Genomic DNA, 7,393 nt, shown 5'->3' on the forward strand with positions numbered 1-7,393 from the left:
AAATATTTTGAGATTTGACATAACGTGATAAAAGATAATCTTCAAAAATCCATCAAAATTTAAATAAACCCTTGTTCGAGAATTGTCATCTTTCACTTTTGATCACATTGTTATTGCAAAAGGGGTGCAAAATGATAAAATGCTAGTCCTCAAAAGTCCATCAAAATTGTGATTTTCTGTCTTCTTCTTCCATTTTTTTACTCTCCAGACTCCACATACAATACAAGAGTTTTTTTTTTCGTTAGGATCTAGTTTTTCACATTTTCATTCTTTCTTTAATTTTGGAAGAATCAGAAAAAAATAATAATAATAAATCACTCTATAGTAAAATAGGTCTATGATTTGTTAAAATGTTCAATTTCTCGTCTTCTTAATCACTTGTCTCTCCTTTGTAAGTTTCCCTATTGAACATTCGTTTTTTCCCATAAATTTGTCACACGCTCTTCTTCATTTCAGTAGCCAAAAAAGTAGAGTTTTCTTCAATTTTCTGTCGCACGACGTGAGTGACCCCTCTAAAGTCAGTAAATTCTGCTATTATTTCTTACCCAATTTATCCCTTTTCCTGAGAGAATATAATTTTGATATATTTTCTTCGTGTTTGCGGAATAACAGTAGTGATCTTTGATTCGAGGGCAAGTTGAAAATGAATACCTATGTGTTGAGATTGGGTTTTGGCTTTTTGCTCATTGAAAAGAGAGCATTTTCAGTGTCTAGGTCGTTAAGTAACTTATAACAAAAAAGATAAGAAGATGAAAAGTTAAAGGTTGAACCCCAATTTTGAGGGCTCCCACCATCTCGCCCCTAAAATATCGTGAGAGATGTAAATCGCGGAATGTGCCTCAATAAGTTAGGGAACAAGAGCTTACTTGTACACTAGTACCCACAAATAGTCAAATTTCATATTTTAGGAATTGAACCCTCACACTACAACTGTCAGCAAGGCAAGAAGAAGAAAAGTTGAGTTGACAAGCAGCTTCACTAACTTTGAAAAATGGTGTCTTTTGTTATTCACTTGCAAGTATACCTTTTTGCGATATATATATATATATGTGTGGAAGTTTTGCGTAGTAAATTTTACAAAGGAATGATTTTACTGGTTGGATTATCATATATTTGCTCAGAAATTGAAAATATGGATGACTTTGGTGGTTGAAAAAACCTGTTCCTAAGACATTATATGATGATTTCAGTTGTTTATGTTTGCCTAATCATGTTATTGATGCATATAGCTCGGGAGAACTTGGCAATATTAAAATGTTTCCTCATTGTTGTGGCATATTTTGATGCTTCGAGCTGGCATTAAATGGTGATTTGAAGAATATTCAGCACTTAAATCTAGTTTTTATTGTTGAAATAGCATGAAGAATGACGCAGCATGAAACAAGGAATTCAAGCGAAAATTTTAATAACACATTTTTTTTTGGAATTTACCGAATAATGAAGAAAATAAATTCACGAAATTTTATTAATTTAAGATGATGAAAAACAATGAATTAACCCTTTATCTATAAAGATTTACATGAAAACCTAGTTTAAACAAACTAAAATTGAAAAGAATTCAAAATATACTAAATGACAAAAATAGTACTAAAACTTTAAAAATAGTTTTCAAGTCCTAAACGAACTCGAATGACCAAAAACAATCATATGTCATGGCAAAGCAATGAGTTCTACTCATCTCGTCGTTCTTTTTTTGAAATGGTATTAAGGGTCCATACCAGAGTTCGGATGCTCTCTCTGCACTATTACTTTTTTCCTATTTCAATTCAATTCTTCTTTAATTCATTCAACAATTTGTTTTACATCAAGAAAGCTCTTGTTAATTACAATCTTTCTATAAATTTGATACTTGGCTCGGACCATTTAAGTACCATCTTGTGGTGACATGTCCATGTATGTTAATGGGCTTCCACAATGGTGAAATTTGTTTAAAATGTTATATTTTCATGGTCAAAGTGAAATGAGTATACCTATAAAAATTTTCATTTGAAAAACTTTATTAGTATTCTACTTCAGCTATAACAATTTAAGACTTATTTCATTGTGTCCGACTGGTTCTTCATAGATAATTTCTTATCATGAGATTTGTGCACAAGTGTGCAATATATAGATTTAAATTCTTTTTGAAGAGTGTAGCACAATTATGTAAAACATCCTCTTTAAGACACGTGCTTTACCACATGTTAACATTTGAAACTATAAGGACTAGTGAGAACTTAAAATTTAGTCTTGTGGATTATTTAAGCACAAAATGTGTATTCTATTACGTGGGAAGGTTAGAGGTGTACGTAGAACCAAAGTTATTTGTACTTTACTGTCAAGGTAATAAGTTAATATGACTAACATAATGGCCGAGTTAATTTATGCATTATTGTAAAATTATTGCTCTAAATGCTACTAATTATATTCTTTTTCTTGAAAGCATATGATTACAGATCGTTGAGTGTCAATGTCAAAAGGAGCATCACCTTCTCCTTAAATTTTGAGGATTTTCTAAAATGAACAAAGAAATTAACTGTCAATATATTTCTTACATAAATTGAAGTCTATTTAGTTTTTAATATCATGCATCATGTGCAAGATTAATTAAAACAGGGCTGAAGTCATCGACTTGTATCTGACCACAAGATGGAAGTGTCAAAAACTCATCGTGCTACTGGAACTCTCTACCCTAACGGTTGTTGGTTATGGTTTGATGATGCAAGTGTTACTTCTCTTAGCACTACCCAACTTCGCACCGTTGCGCCTTCGTGCTGCTGAAGCAGCGGCACACTACTGCGAGCCAACTAGTGTGTATCTCAGAATCACAACTCTTTGTGATTAACAAATTACGAAAATTTGAATCTACGGACTCTATTATTTAATTTAATTGTCTATTAATTAAATAATAGACCTGCCATTAAATCGCATTAATTATATATTAAAAAAATTTATATCCAAGATTGGTTAGACTTAGGATACAACACTTACAGTTATAACCCACAATAAATATATTCATCTCAATTGCTGCTCAATCTCACCCACAAAAGATAAGATAACGGTGTTGATTTGTAGTCACAAAGGCAAGAAGAAAAACAACAAAAGAAGGTAAAAGAGGAGACCATAATGAAGGAACAAGCCACAGGTTTTTGGCACCAAACCAGACTGCTAATTTCTCTCTCACAATGTACACGTTTTTCTCTATTTTTCTTACAAAAATCACACACAAAATGACTAGGTCAAAAGCAACATATATATAGAGGATATATTAGGCTTTAGTTGGACCAATAAAAGAGTTAAATTAGCCAAAATTCAAAACCATCCAATGGGTAAATATATATGGGTCATTAGCAGCATTAATTTCTTAAACTACTTTCAAAGGTCCATGTTGTTCTCGAATCAAGCCTTTTAAATTGATTGTTAATAATTAATTCACCATTGGTCAAGGCCTGTGAAATAATATTCCAACATTTACATCATAGTCCGGGATTCATTGTGTATCAAAATCCAACAAGTGCCAACAAAGTGTTGCGGAAAGGGTTTAACAATTTACTGGCATTTTCCTGAAGCAAGAATTGTGTATCTTCATTCTAAAGCTGAAGGTAATCAGATGAGACTATTGATTATGTTCTTTGCACATCACTTCCAAGAGCTGCTGATTTGTGTTTTATTTTGTTTTTATAGCTTTATTATATGCCATTCTTCTTGATTTAGAAAAAATCGGTTGCCATGGCATTGAAGGGATGATACACAAGCTTATTGTATTGCCAAAATAAGAGAGACAGAGCTATGTAAAAGGAAAAGATGCTTGAGTTGTGAAAGAATCAAGGATATTAACCAACTCGGGGAGCCATTGATGGAAAAATTCGGATTATATCTTCTTCAACAAGAAAAGACATTGTTGTCTAGGGGGTCATCGAGTGCTGGCACCGTAGGAAAATATTTTCCCCATATATTTGGTGGCCTCCCGTGGTCATCTGGATCCGCCGTGCTCACGTGAATTCTTGGATCTATCACTATTACCGTCACATATAAGGACAGTTCTCTCTTTTAGATGCACCTTGCTACGTACATGGAGGATTGTATTGAATTATCACTTCTAATGGTAGGTTCTGACTCGCATAACTTTGTGATGGATCTTGATATCTGCACCTTTAGGCCGTTAATTGTATTAAATATTAGACAATGTCGACTTTTCTAAGTAGTACAAGTTAGGTCTGGATGTCACGTAATTGTGAAACCTTGAAGAGAGTAGTATAAGATGACTTTGAATAAATCTTAACGCAGAATTTTTTGAAAGCTAAGATAAAAAGAAAAGAGAAGAACTAGAAGTAAGAAAATTATTTTATAATTCTTAAAATTTGAAGTTGCTATCATAAAATCTAGTCGATCACAATTAAGGAACTCGCACGCCTAAAGGTGGAGGCTAGGAACTGTAGCTTGTGAGTAGTTGTGCCTCTCGAGCAGCGTTTACTTAGTTGGTAGAGGATCACAAAAAAATAAAATAAAATTACTTACTTTATTAAAAATTTTGTTTAATGATATATATAAGTGATAAAATTGGAGTAAACATTACATAAAATAGAATAAAATATGAAACAAAAAAAATTGGCAACATTGTTTTTTTAATCAAGTTTTGATTAAAACAAACTAAAAAAATATTCTTACCAAAAAAATTAGATCTAGGGTTCCAACAATTTCAAATTCAACCATATCAAACTATGAAAATTAAGTTTCCACAGTTAGATCACAACTGAAGGAACAAGATCAGCCATCAAAGGTTATGATTCCACTCTTATATGAAAATTGAACACTATAATTTGGACAAGACGCATTTGTAAAACTGTACAAGACTTGAAACTTTTCCAAATGCATCAAAATATCATAAATTCGGGGGCTCATTGCATTATACACTTCTTTACAAAATAGATAACATAAACCGAGACCCTCAACAGTGCATTCAAAGTTACTTATATGAACTAGAATGCTGATACCTGATAACCAAACACCCCTCTTCTCTGTTAGAATCACTCAGACTCACTATTTCACCCGGAAATCACAAAACGTCTTCCAATCAAAGGTTGAAGATCGTCGAAGAACACGAAGAGAAGAAGGAAAACAAAGAGTTCTAAAAAACCCTAGAAAATTAGATGACAACAAGTGAATTTGGTCAATATTGATGGTGCTTTAGATTTAAGAAGACACTTCACCATGAAATATTGTCGAAATTTAGATTTGGATCCAATCGATATAGGGCACTTTAAGTGTGTGCTGATCATGCACTTGTGCTCTGCCAGCAGACTTGGCTGGGCACTTATCATGGACTTGCCTACACTCAGAGCCGGTCCTGTAGCCAGGCAAATGAGGCCTGTGCCTCAAGCCCAAAACCACAGGGGGCCTATTTTGGCCCAAAAGTTTTTTTTTTTTTTTTTTTAATATTGGAAGAAGGAAACGGAAAATAATTTTTTCATTAATTGTGAGATGATTGAGATATTTGTTTGTTGTTCTAATGTTAAGTTTTAAGTTAGCAATATGTTATATAATATATCGTTGAATTTTGCATTTACATTGATTTTGGAGGGCCTAATTTTTGAATTTTGCCTCGGGGCGACAAACACATGACCGGCCCTGCCTACACTTGACCAACATCAAGTCTAATTCTATTCCCTAGTAGAATCATGGCCTTGAGATTTCTAAAATGTTATCTCATTGAGTGCTTTATTTAAATCTTCTCGATCTAGGGTTTAAATAAAATTTTTAAAATAAGACTAAGATTCATGAAAAATAATTTTCTCAAGCATTTGTTGCAACTCTTAAAGCAAATAATTTTTTTATTAAATTCGTTTGGAATAATGAATAATGAAGTATAAACAAACGAATTAAAAGAATATCAAAATCATTTTGGTTTTATTATATATATATATATATATATATATATATATATAGTTTTATTATGTTCCAAGTGTTTTTAAACCTTTATTTTTACAATTTTTATAAAGTTTAACGAAATTAGTTCTAAATTAATGTGATGAAAATTTTTAATGTCAGCAATGAATTGAAAATACATATAAGAAGTGCTATCGTTTGAGTTAAAAATGATTTATACAAATTCAAGTAAGCAAAACTACCAAGTATACAAATTAACCACATGTTTGTTATATTAACTTTAACTTTTGTGACGTAGAATCAATGCAAGAGGATGGACTAATTCTTTAAAATGATTGATGCTGATAACTTGAAGAAGACATTGACTGAAGAGTTATTAAGTTCAATTTTTTATGGTAGATTGTTAATTTTTTTTATTGCAATATGGAATTTAGACATTGGAATTGTTAACTTATTATTCGGAATTGAGACCCATGTTACATTATTCACGAGAAAACTTGCAATTTGAAAGCATTCTTAGCGAAAATTTGTTACTTCAAGGTAGGGATGGCAATTTGCTCGTCGGCTCGAGTCGCTCGTGATTCAGCTCGGGAAAACCAAGCCAAGGCTCAAGTCTAGCCCCATTTTGAAGTGTCGGGCAAAGCTCAAGCCGACCCGTGTGGCTCGTCGGCTCGAGCTCATGGGCCTATATTTAGAAAGAAAAAAAAAACAATTTTAAATGCAACAACACACTGCCTTAAAAGGCAGTGTGCTGCTGCCTTAAGAAAAGGCAGTAGAGGCTAACTTAAAAATCGAGTGCTGCCCTTTTTTAACTTAAGAAAAAAAATTCAAATTCGAGCTTGCCCGGCTCGACTCGGAAAGGCTCTAGTGGAAAGCTCGGGTCAAACCTAATTTTTTTTGCCTAGCAAAAGCTCACCTATTTTATTCGACCCTCGAGTTTTGGCTTGCGAGTCGAGTCGACTCGGCTCGACTTGTTGATATCCTTACTTCAAGGTACTTAATGGAAATTTTTGTTTAATGAAAGTTTTTTTAATCGTTGGAGTACTATACAGTTTATATAGGTTGATGATTGCTTTATGATAGTAACTTATATTATTTCGATATTGTTTTTCAATTTGTATAATTAGTTTTCTTTTAATCTTTGTATAATATGTTCAATTCTTCTATATTTTGTTAAAAGTATTGTATTGGTAGCATCTTTAGATTTTTGTATTAGTTAACATTATGTTTTAATACTTTTAATGTAAAGAACCTGACCGGACTGGACCGAATAGCCAACCGGTTGGTTCGGTTCCAATTCGGCTCCTTAGTTATAAAACCAATGGTTCTATTTCTCAAATTTCCATTGGTATTTGGTTTGGTCCGATTCCAAAGGGAATCAGACTGAATTAGATCGCGCCCACTCCTAATCCTTGTTTACATTCTTGAACTTGGTCCCTCATCAATTTTCTTCAAGGCTAAGAGAAGCTTTCAAGATTTCGTGGCCACCTTATATTTGATTTTCTGGGGAGTTTGAACTATATAATAT

Source organism: Olea europaea, chromosome 10 (assembly GCF_002742605.1).
Source record: "Olea europaea var. sylvestris chromosome 10, O_europaea_v1, whole genome shotgun sequence".
Taxonomy (NCBI): domain Eukaryota; kingdom Viridiplantae; phylum Streptophyta; class Magnoliopsida; order Lamiales; family Oleaceae; genus Olea; species Olea europaea.